At 40.6% G+C, this 12,317-nt stretch overlaps 1 pseudogene; it reads left to right on the forward strand.

Annotated features, from left to right (window-relative positions):
* Nucleotides 1–3,114: 3,114 nt before the first annotated feature.
* LOC103748655 lies at nucleotides 3,115–5,779 on the forward strand (annotated as a pseudogene).
* The last annotated feature ends 6,538 nt before the right edge of the window (nucleotides 5,780–12,317 follow it).

The raw sequence follows: 12,317 nt of genomic DNA on the forward strand, positions 1-12,317 counted from the left end.
CTAAAGGCATGCATCACCACACGCAGCTGCTTTTATTTTTTAAATATAATTTTTATTTACTATCTAAGAATTTCATACATATATGCAATGTTTATTTGTTTAAATATGCTATTTTAATTAATTTCTTGAATTTTTCAAACATGCGTATGACGTATTTTGTTCATATTCACACCCCACTCTTCTCCTTACTCCTCCCAGATCCACTCCCACCCTCCACTTCTCCCAATATTTTAAACCCACAGAGACTAATTTGTGCTGCCCATATACTTATGGGGATGGGGCCATTCACTGGATGGTAGACCTACCAGAGGCCACTCCTTTGAAGGAAACTGACTCCCCTTTTGCCAGAAGCCATCAACGGTTGATAGCTCCTCAGCTCCCCCTCCCCTCTCCATGCTGAAATGTTAGCTGGCTTGATCTTTGGCAGGTCTTGTACAGGCAACCTCAACCACTGTGATGCTGTGAGTTCGTGAGTGCAATGGTTCCGTCATGTCCATCCAGAAGACACTGTTTCTGCTCCAATCCTCCCCAACCGCTGGCTCTTACAATCTTTTTCCCCTTTCTTAAGAGATGATCCCTGAGTCTGATGGGAGGGGTGCTAATAACAACCCCAACAGAAAATAAATCAAAGAAAAATCCCATTTGCAGTAGCTTTTAAAAAGTAATAACATATTGCCAGGTGTGATGGCACGTCTTTTATCTCAGCACTCAGAGGCAGAGGCAGGTGGATCACTGTGAGAACAAGGCCAGCCTGAATGGTCTATATGGTGAGTTCCAGGTCAGCTGGGGCTGCATAAAAGACCCTGTCTCAAAAACAAAAAAACAAAAACAAAACTAATAATAATAATAATAATAATACAATGATAATAATATATAGAACACATAGTCAAGGAAAAGATCTCTACAATTAAAACTTTAAAATACTGAAAAAAATGCTGGGTGTGGTGGTGCACACCTTTAATGCTAGGACTTGGGAGGCAGAGACAGGCAGATCTCTGTTAGTTCGAGGCCAACCTGGTCTAGATAGTAAGTTCCAAGCCAGCTGGAACTGGCCTACAAGGAGAACCTGTCTCAAAAAGACCAAAATAGGGGCTGGAGAGATGGGTCAGCGGTTAAGAACACTGGCTGTTCTTGGAGAAGACCCAGTTCAAATCCCAGCACCCACATGGCAGCTAACAACTCTCAGTAACTCCAATTCCAGGGAATCCAAAGCCCTCTTCTGTCCTCCGTGGGCATTGCATGACACGGGTACACTTACCTACATGCAAGCATAACACTCATATGCATAAAATAAAAATAATAAATAAAATATTATTTTTAAAAAAAGACCAAAAAATAAATAAAAAAGAAATACTGAAAAAAAAAGAAGAAAAAACTGAGGGAGACACCAGAAGATGGAAAGACGTCCTACACTAATGGCAGAATTCATCTGTGAAAATGACTATATTCTAAAAGTAATCCATATATTCAATGAAGTTTTCATCAAATTTCTAATAGCACCTCAGCTAAAGCTGGGGTTTCTTACCCACCTCCTCCCCTCCATGCTGGGTTTTTTTGTCTGGCTTGGGTTTGCACAGGTCTCATACATGCTGTCATAAGTTCCTATGTGGAACTACCCTGTGGTGTCCAGACAGCCTGGTTTCCTTGTATCCATCTACCTTCTCTGTCTTCTACAATGTTTCCATACTCCCTCACTTCTGCAATGACCCAAGCTTTGGAGCTTAACTTATTGACTGTTGACCTTAATGCCTGAGCAGCTGGTGTCCGATTTAGAAAGTCCTTTCCTACGCCTATATCTTGGGGGGAGGGGGGGTACTGCCTTTGTTTAATTGAATTTTGGTTCTGTTTATATTGTTTGTGTAGCTTGGTTGCTTTTTGTTCAGGTATGAAAAATAAATCGGTGTGAGTTTCAGGTTCTTGCAGGTAATAGAGTGTTCTGGGTAGTTGGTGGGACAGGGTAGTGGGTAGGCTGGTAAGGATAGTAAGAGGGCTGGGCTGTGTCAGACAGATCAGGAACTAGTGGAATCTATGGTAGGGGATTTAGCTAGTCTGGATTAGGAAATTAATCCAGGAATCTGAGGCAGAGAAATTGCAATGGGCCTGGGTTCAAGGCTAACAGGGGACAAGGTGGGGGTGGATTAGGTTAAAGTATTGAGGCTGCAGAGGAATGGAACAAAGATGCAAAGCCACCTGATTTTTAACAAAGATGTCAAAAATATTTGAAGGATCTGGGGTGGTGGTACATGCCTTCAGTCCCATAATTCAGGAGGCAGAGGCAGGCAGATCTCTGTGATAAAGAGGCAAGCATGGTCTATATAGTGAGTTCCAGTACTTCTGGGGTGATAGGGAGAACCTGTCTCAAAAAGCAGAACAAACAAAGGAAAAACTAAAAGGAGTGTAAGTCAGTATATCACAGAGATACTTGCACAGCCATGTTTGTTGCTGCACTATTAACAACAGTCACAGTATGGAATCAGTTTAGAGTCTGCCTACAAACAGATGAATGGATTAAGAAATATGGTCTTACACAATAAGGTAGCTTGAATAAGAAATGTCCCCCATAGGCTCATATGTTTGACTCTTGGTCCCCTGTTGGTGACATTGTTTTGGGAGGTACAGTCTAACTGGAGGAAACACGTCACCAGGGGCAGGCTTTGAGAGTTCATAACATCACCTCGCATGTCGTTCACTCTCTCCAATGTCTCAGCTTCCTGCTCTGGCTACCTACTGCCATGCCTCTCCTGCCATTATGGTCTGGAACTAAGCCAAAATAAACTCTTTTATAAGTTGCTTTTGGTCATGGTGCTTTAATCACAGCAAAAAAAAGTAATATGTTCATTGTAGTCTACGATATTAGCTAAGGCTTCCTCAACTCCAACAGGAAAACAAAGAACTACAAGAAACTAAACTGCATCTGCCTATATTTCCAACAGATTCATGTTCAATTTTTGCTCACAAAAATAGCAGAGAAATTTTTAAATCTTTTTTTTAATTAATATAAAATTATAGCAGGGAGGGGACCCCAGAACCTTAGTAACACGACTGGAACAATGGGCAGCAGGGACTAGATTTAGCTCATTTCCTGGGGCTGTTGGTTGAGCTAGTCTCACAGTGATGAATGCTGCTCATTTTTTCAAAGTGACCAAGAAACTGCTGGAGTTTGGCCCTCCAGGCAGCAGTCTGACTCACACCAGGGTTCTGGGGATCTTCACACTATTCCAGGAGTTTGGCCCTCCAGGCAGCAGTCTGACTCACACCAGGGTTCTGGGGATCTTCACACTATTCCAGGAGTTTGGCTCTCCAGGCAGCAGTCTGACTCACACCAGGGTTGATCTCCACACTATTGCAGGAGTTTGGCTCTCCAGGCAGCAGTCTGACTCACACCAGGGTTCTGGGGATCTTCACACTATTCCAGGAGTTTGGCTCTCCAGGCAGCAGTCTGACTCACACCAGGGTTCTGGGGATCTTCACACTATTCCAAGACCTGAGCACTTTTGAAGGAAGTGCAATGTTCAATCATAAGTGTAACAAAAACTGACAAACAGGAAACTTAGGTACTCAGTGAGAGAAGCATGTTTGTCTCCAAGAGATGTTTCATCTTGAACAATGTGGTATCACCCTTTTGCCAAAAGCCCTGGTTCCCCTGTTGAATACTACTAGGGACTGCAGTGTGTTTGACTCCATTAAAGACTTTTTTATTCTTCTAAGAAATTCATGAAGCTTGTTCAGTAAGGGAACTTCCAGGAAGAAACAGAGCCTTTTAATGCAATTTTCCCTGTTGGAGCAGCATACTACAAGGGCTGGATGAATTCTGACTGTTGACATTTGTATACTTTCTATTTCTCAGTGATTTGGGTGATCAAACCCTGAAATTCTAACATGAGCCCATGAGCCTGACCCAGCAGGTATAGACCAGTTCTACGTGAAAGATGGTGTTACTGCAAAGGATGTCACTGGTGAGAATTAAGTTTAAGACCTGATGCCAGGTTCTGTCTTTGTCCTTATTCAGTAAATGAAATGAAATGAGATGGAACTTACTGGACTAGTCACATCACTCCAGATCCAGAATTTTCTTATGTTAGCTTTGTCGCAAACTTACCAAACGTCCTAGGATGAGCTGGTCGGGAAAGCTGTGGAAATCTCCAAGGAGGAAAATCTGTGACCACCTTGTTTATTAATCAGAGTTCTAAATGTTGGACTGTGCTTTCTTCACCCCAGAAGATGGTTTTAAATATCTTGATTGCCGGAGTGCCATGTTCAATAACTGTAATGTTTTTAGCAGTTTGCAGGCCCCAATCTTATCCAAAGGAATATTGACAACTGATTAGTGCTAGATGAGGAACATCTGACCCTCCTAAAACAAGACCTCTAGATAGGCTGACTAGATTCACCAGATGGACAAGGAGTGGGGAATGGCTGGGGGTCCCGACAACACAGCAGACAGTAGCAGGGATATCAGAGTATAAGGGCTCTAGTAGGGGGAGGGAGACTATGGGAGGGTGCTACCTGGGAAGTGGGTGTATAAATAAATTTTTTAAAAAAGAAAAAAATTCTTCAAAGCATAAAAATTTGCTCCTTAATAATTAGTAGATATGAAAAACATTACCATTGAAATCTACCTGATGACATGGAGAGGCAGAGCAAGGCCATGCTTACCTTGTCCAAAGTGTTTTGCATGTAAAAATATTCCATTAATAAACAATAATGAAATGGAGATCTTTATTAAAGGTTAAAACATCATTTAATTTTATGTCTTATAGGGTTTATACAGAGTACAATATTGTATAACCATATTAATTCAACTGTAAACCTAAAAATGTACAGCCAATTTTGTAAGAGAGATGCATCTTAGTTCTAGAAATTGTTATTGAATATGTCAATGATGTTGTAATGAAATGTTTCTTCTAATTATATGGTTATTAAATAAATAACTTTTAAAAATGAACCAATATACCATTTTCTTGTACTTAAAAAAAGAAGAAGCAACAACATCAAAGTTGATTAAGAAAAGTGAAGAGAGGCTGGAGAGATGGCTCCACGGTTAAGAGCACAGACTCCTCTTGCAGAGGAGAGGACCTGGGTTCAGTTCCCAGCACCCACAAGGCAGCTAACAACCATCCATAACTCCAGTTCCAGGGGATCCAATGCCTTCTTCTGACCTTCTTGGGCAATACAATTCAGGCAATACATTCATACACATAAAATGAAATAAATGTTTTAAAAAGGAAAGTGAAGACTAAAAAGACAAGAAGAAAAGACACATAGTACATGGTGGCCACTTTCTAGACGTTCATCCTGGGGTCTGTGCTTCCAATGACCACTGCCTTATCGATGCAGATGCCTTAGGTATAATGACAATACCACCATTTTGAAGTGTGTGCATTATTGTATGAAGGAGTTAGATATCTTGCATGAAAGCTGACATCTATGTTTATGTATTCTATGCTACTCTTGCTATAGAAATGAAGTGCATATACAATAATCCTTTTACTATATGAAGCTTTTCAGCACTTGTGAAAACAGTTCAGTTTGGTCTCTGCACAGTATCATATTTCTGCAAGTTTCGTACAGACTTGCCCACAGACAATACTCTTGTCCTCCTTAGATGTTGGCCTCAGCAAACCATCGAGGACTAGTCTATTAAACTGTTGCCAGAATTTTACATTCAGTCATCACCTCTTTCTAGAGCATGTTCTCTACTAATGTTAATCAAAATCCATTTCTACTTCATACAGACATTTTTTGCAACAGTAGTTAACGTTTTTCTTCTACAGGCTGAGTCCTCAAGAAAATGATCCCAGTTATTGATTTTGTGTATTACTATTTTATTTTTTATTTTATTATTTTTTATTTTATGTGTATGTGTGTATTGCCTGCATGTAGGTAAGTGCACCCGTGTCATGCAATATCTGCGGAGGTCAGAAGAGGCTGTCAGATCCCCTGAGACTGGAGTTACAGACAGTTGTTAGCTGCCATGTGGGTGCTGGGATTCGAACCCCGGGTCTTCTGCAAGAACAACCAGTGTTCTTAACCACTGAGCCATCTCTCTAGCCTGTGTATTACTATTTTAATATGGTTCCTGCGTTTGTAGTCCTTTCATTGCTTTCTTTACCACAGTGACTCCACCCCCTACCACCACTTAAAGCATTGCTATACTGTGGTTTTACATACTAATCTTATACCCAAGATGGAGAGAGTAGAGGGATGGTCCTCGGGCTTAGTTTCTTTTAAGGACATATAAATATGATCTACTTTATATTGGAATGAGCTATTTTGAAAGATAAATGACAAAAGTAAATGTCTCGAAAGTGAAAAGGAAATTAAAGGTCTCAAGTAATGATTAGCAAGGATAACCCATAAAGAATTAGTAGATTGAGATGCAGCTAAACTCTATGAAAAGCACACAGTATGTAATGTTCTTCAGAAATTAACATCAAATGGAGTTCCAGGCCCTTATTAACTTGCTAAGTAGTGGTATAAAAGGATTTTTACGACTACTTCTAAGGAAGGAGATTTAGCATGAATGTCCCAGACTATAAGTCAGTCACATTGGCTCCTGCACCTTAAATTTTCCTTCTAGCAGCCACTGGCAGCAGTTTGCATTATTTGTACACTGTAAACTCTGATTCAAGCAGAATGTTTGAATTTTCCATCTTGCAACTTAAACGTTCCAGGACTTTGTGATACACATGAGTTGTTTTGACCTCACCCATTCCTGTGTGATCAGCATTTCACTATGGCACTCGTAAGATCAAATGAATGACATTCCAGAATGAGTGCTCTACAAGTTACTCAGATATCCAGGTAGCAGAATGGATGAATGGATGAGATATGCAATGTTCTGTAAATACTTAATGGGAACAAACTGAAAAATACATGCTTTCAAAGGCTGGCATCTTTTTGCTATATTTGCAAATACTGTAGGATTTAAGCAACTGAGACAAGACTAACTTTTTAGTTATTTTCTTTACCATATTTTCCTTTCTATTACACTCACTTATTGTGCACATATGTGGGTAGACGCATGTGCCATGGCACACATGGAAGTCGGAGGACAACTTGCAGGAGTTGGTCCTCTCCTTCTACTATGTGGGTTCCAGGGATCAAATTCAGTTTGTCAGGACTCTACCCACTGAGCCATCTTGCTGGCCCACCATAAGCTCTTGATAGTTTCTGTGTTGATGTAGTGATATTTTATTCTTTTCCTATTTACAAAAGAAACACCTTTTTTTTTTTTTTTTTTTTTAGTTTTTCCAAATATAGAACCTACTTGGTTTGAAATCAAGTTGTGGGAGCATTCTTTTCACTTCTATTTTAAGCATTCTATTGCCCAAATGCTTCATTGAAGAAACTTTCAGTCACTTTACCAGTTTCACTGTGATGAGCACAGCACCTAATACTTTGACTTGCTCTGCTGTTGAGGACCAATGCTTAAGGTGGATTTTGTACTTAAACAGTAACCCAGTAGATTTAATGACATTTGTTGACTTGAGGTCTGATCCCCCAGTAGAATTAAGAATTCTAGTGTTGGGACTGGAGAGATGGCTCAGCAGTTAAGTACATTGGCTGATCTTCCAGAGAACCCAGGTTCAGTTACCAGGACCCACACAACAGCTAACAACTATCTGTAACTCCAGTTCCAGAGGATCTGAAGCCCCCTTCTGATCTCCATGGGCACTGCATGCATGGGTGCAGTTACATACATACATGCAGGCAGAACACTCAAACACATAAAATTTTTTTAAAAAATCAATCAAGAAAATTACCAATCTGGCATGGTAGCACATGCCTTTAGACCCAACACTCAGGAGGAAGAGGCAGGGAGATCATTGTGAGATTGAGGCCAGCCTGGTCTACATGGTGAGTTCCAGGCTAGCTAGAGCTGCAGGAAGACCCTGTCTCATAAAAAAAAAAAAGACCAAAAAAAAATTAAAACTTAAGAATTTTAATGTTGAAAATTGCACAAATTTGTGTAGAGCAAAGCCTAAAATAAATTAAGACTATAGCTGGGTGTGGTGGTGCATGCCTTTAATTCCAGTGCCCCAGAGGCAGAGGCAGAGGCAGGCAGTTGTGAGTTCAAGGCCAGCCTGGCCTACACAGAGAGTTCCAGGACAGCTGGGGCTACAGGGAAACCCTATCTCAAAAAAAGACCAAAAAAATAAATAAATAAATAAAATAAAATAATAAAGACTATAGAGTGAATAGTAATCTATCCCAAGATAATAAGGAAGGGAAATTTTTGCTGCCATAATTTCTAATTGGTGCTGACTTGAATCCCGTCTTTTTAACTTTCCCAAAAAATTTATTAAGAATTTCATGCATGCATATAAGGTGTTTTGACCAATCCACACCCACTCCCTCCCCTCCAGCTCCTCCCATACCCCATCACTTTTTCCTGAACATCTTCCTGTACTCTTTTTTTCTTTTTTTAATGGGGCTTTTGGCTACTCTAACATTCCCCCCTCTGAAGAGATAACCCTAAAATCTTTTAGGGATTAGTTAAGAGCTCCCAAATATTTTTGACACTTTTGGACTTTGGAACAGAGTATGTTGCTAAGAGGCCCAAGGACATTTTGATTTTTAGCCAAGAAACTGGCTATTTTTCTTTGGGGTCTTTTTACCCTAACTGCCTAACCAATTCCTACCTCTTATTCTTATCACACCATCCCCTGAAAAGGTTACGCAAATTGCCAATAGGGATCAAGACACAGACCGCTGTGACTTCTTCCATGTTGAACAGGGACACAGGGTGAGGCAATTTGAGTACATCGATATAAAAGACTCCCAGATTGCAAAACTCTTAACTGTAGGGAAAGAAAAACAAAGTCCTTGACTGGTGCCTAGGAGATGTGAAGGAGAAGTAAAGGCAAGAGTAGTTAGCATTACAAGTTCTAGATAGGCAATCAGAAAAAAGTCAAAACTGGGTAAATTTCAAATGTTCACATGAGAATCCATTGGAATTTCTTGACAAGAGGCTTTCAAAAGCATCCCTCTATTGGGTTCCCTCTCATTTTCCTTCTGTCTGCCAAGGCTGGACTCTAGGGTGATGGATTCAGGATTTGCTTTCAGGTTTTTTGATAGCTGTTGGAGTGGCTAGAATCAGTGTCAGTTCCCTCTCAAAGGCTTCTAGATAGGGGGATAAAATAAATTTAGCCATCATTTTAGAACAATAGCTGGTTGTCTCCCTTAGCTACAGGTGGGCACTACAGTATTGGAAACCAAGATTTGAAGTCTTACATCTGAGCAGCAGCACTTTCTGCTTAGAAACAAAATCATAAATGAGAAATAATTGTCTATATAACATTTTGTATGGACTTAAGTCTAATGTCTAGGAAGTGTAATCCCTTGAACTCTTAAAGAAATATACTGGTCAATTTAATCTTTGGTTATACTTTCCTTTGGAGTGCTTAAGAGCATACAATTGGCCCAAATAAATGAATTTATTTTTACTTTTAAGGTCATTTGAGGATTTGTTCCTCAGGGGTCACATGGGCTTGGGAGGAGCCCCTGGCTCCTTTTACCAGTTCCATCTATGTTAAGATCGGTCAAAAATCCTGCTTTGACCATGGCTGTCTTCACTTGGAAGTGTGGAGGAAATGTGGAGGAAATATTTCCTCTGTGTTGACCCTCCTCTTTGTAGACTAGACACTGGTTCAAGTCCATCTGGTGGGATCTCCATGGCCTCCCTGAAGAAGAGGACAGGGGACCCACTACAGTTGCAGGACATTTTGAGAGATGCTCCACAGTTCCCTGGAACTTAATCGACCTTGGAGGGCAAAGAGCAAAAACTGTCCTTTAAGTCCCTCTGACCACATTAGTATAGGCCTCAAGGTATGGCCATTAAATATCCAAGAAAGTTAGTGTTTTAAGAGTTCACCACATTGTTTTCCATAGGGGTTGCACAAGTTTGCACCACAAGAACAAAACTTCATTTAATGGCGAGTCATCAATTTACTGACTTAGTTGATAAATCAAGTAATGGTGGTAGAAGTACTTTATTTTAAATTGTGGTAGCACTTCCCAGAAGGAAAGAAAAAGATCAAAACTGACTTGTAGCATTTCAGCAAGGTTAGTACAGAACAGCAACTGAAAGTGTAAACCGGACACAAATTTCTTTCGGTAAAACCTCACCTTGTGTTAATAGTTCTATCAGGTAAGATGCATGACTTATTTTTCCTAATTTTGTCTGAACATGGCTAAATTACGTAGATGTTGGGAGGATTAGAAGACTTAATATAAGTAGAGCATTACAACTAAGATTGGCCAATCGGAAGTAAGCCTTAAATAAATGTTAGCTATCAACTGTGGATTAGAGGAGAGAAAACACCAAGTTTACATTTAGTTCCTGAATTATGAACAGTGAAAATGCTGCTCAGAGCCAGAAAATAGCATACAGAATGGATGTGGCACATGTCAGCACAGCTCTGTTCAGCCCCCAATCAGATGGTGCCAGTGAGTGGGGTGCCAGTGAGCCTGCTACAGGCTCAATTGGGATGCCACTTTCTTATCCTTAGGTCACTATCACCATTGTGAAAAGAACAAACATTAATAAGCTGTGCCCTTTAATGGGAACAAATTACCAACATCTGAGTTCCTGCTGGTTCTCCAAAGTCAGTTGCCATGACACTTGAATTGACTTAAGGTAAGAAAGAAACATCAATGTCCAAATGTTCCTAAATAACCTCTACTTCCCCCAGCTTCCTAGTGTTTAGATAGACCATTTCCCCATAGACTGTCTTGCAGAAGTAGAACTGGGGTTCTGATCACTGTTGAAGACAAAGTATTAAAAATCCTGGTTCATGGGACTCGAGAGGTGGCTCAGCAGTTAAGAGAAATGGCTGCGTTTGCAGAGGACCTGGGTTCAATCCCCAGCACCCACATGGTGGCTAACAATCATCCAGAACTCCAGTTCCAGGGGATCCAACGTCTTCTTCTGACTTTCCAAGACACTGCATGACACAGGTGCACTTACACGCATGCAGGCAATACATTAATATGCAGAAAATAAAATTAATAAAAAACATGGACCAGGGAGATGTCTCAGCAGGTAAAAATGCTTGTAGCAAGAGCCAGACAACTGGAGTTCGTTCCCAAGAGCTCACATAAAGGTGAAAGAAGAGAGCCAACTCCACGGCATTGTTCTCTGGTCTCCACACTCATGCCATGGTACAAGTGCTTCCCCCAACACACAATAGTAATAAGTAATATCTTTGTAACAAGAAGAAAGGGGCATAGGTATTGAACTTTGCAATATATATTAGGAGGTCAAGAGTCAGAATTCTTCAAAATAAAATAGAATAATTTATGTTTGGAAAAGAAGTAGATCAAGCCCAGCACAGTGGTGCACTTCTTTAATCCCAGCACTGGGGAGGCAGCAGCAGGTGGACCTCTGTCATAGTGAGGCCAGCCGGTCTACATAGTGAGTTGGGGCTACAGGGACAACCTGTCTTAATGCTTACCTAGCATATTTAAGGTCCTGGGTTTGATCCTCAGTACTGGGGGAAAAAAGTAAGAAAATTTTTTAAGTAAAGAGTAAGAGTGACTGTCCTCCATACTTCCAAGCAAAGCCAGCCATAGTTAAGCACGACCTTTGACTTATCTTCACATAGAACTGGTAGAAGGGAGCCAGGGTCTCCTCCCAAGCCCATATGACCCCTGAGGAACAGATCCTCAAATGGCCTTAATAGTAAAAATAAATTGGTTTATCTGGGCAAACTGTAAGGTCTTAAACACCCAAAAGGAAAGCATCACCAAAGATTGAAGAAGTCAATATAATTTTTAAGAGTCCATATGTATAGCTAAAGGCTACATAAGAAGAAACAATGCCAGACAGAAAATAAGCTCCTTTGAGCTGTTGGCCAGGGTGGCCCAAGAGACTCCCAGATAGTAGCCCAGCATAGAACTGGGAAAATGAACAGCAGACCCCAATCTTATCTAAAGGAATGTTGACAACTGACTGCTGCTAGATAAGGAACAGCTGACCTTCCTAAAACAAGGCTCTCTAGACAGGTTGACTAGATTCAGTGGATGAACAAGCACTGGGGAATGGCTGGGGGTGCCAACAACACAGTGGACAGTAACAGGGATGACAGAGTATATGGGCTCCAGTCAGAGGGTGGGAGGGAGGCTATGGGAGGGTGCCATTCGGGAAGTGAGTATATAGATGAATAAGATTCTTTGGGATGTTCTGTATGATATACACATAAAAAAACAATTTTTTAAAAAAGGATAGAATTGCCTCTCATGTCTTGGTGGCTGCTTTGGATTTTCAGTTATTTAGAACATATTAATATATATTACATGCATTTGGTGAAGGG

Source organism: Nannospalax galili, unplaced genomic scaffold, assembly GCF_000622305.1.
Source record: "Nannospalax galili isolate Female #2095 unplaced genomic scaffold, S.galili_v1.0 scaffold1446, whole genome shotgun sequence".
Taxonomy (NCBI): Eukaryota; Metazoa; Chordata; class Mammalia; order Rodentia; family Spalacidae; genus Nannospalax; species Nannospalax galili.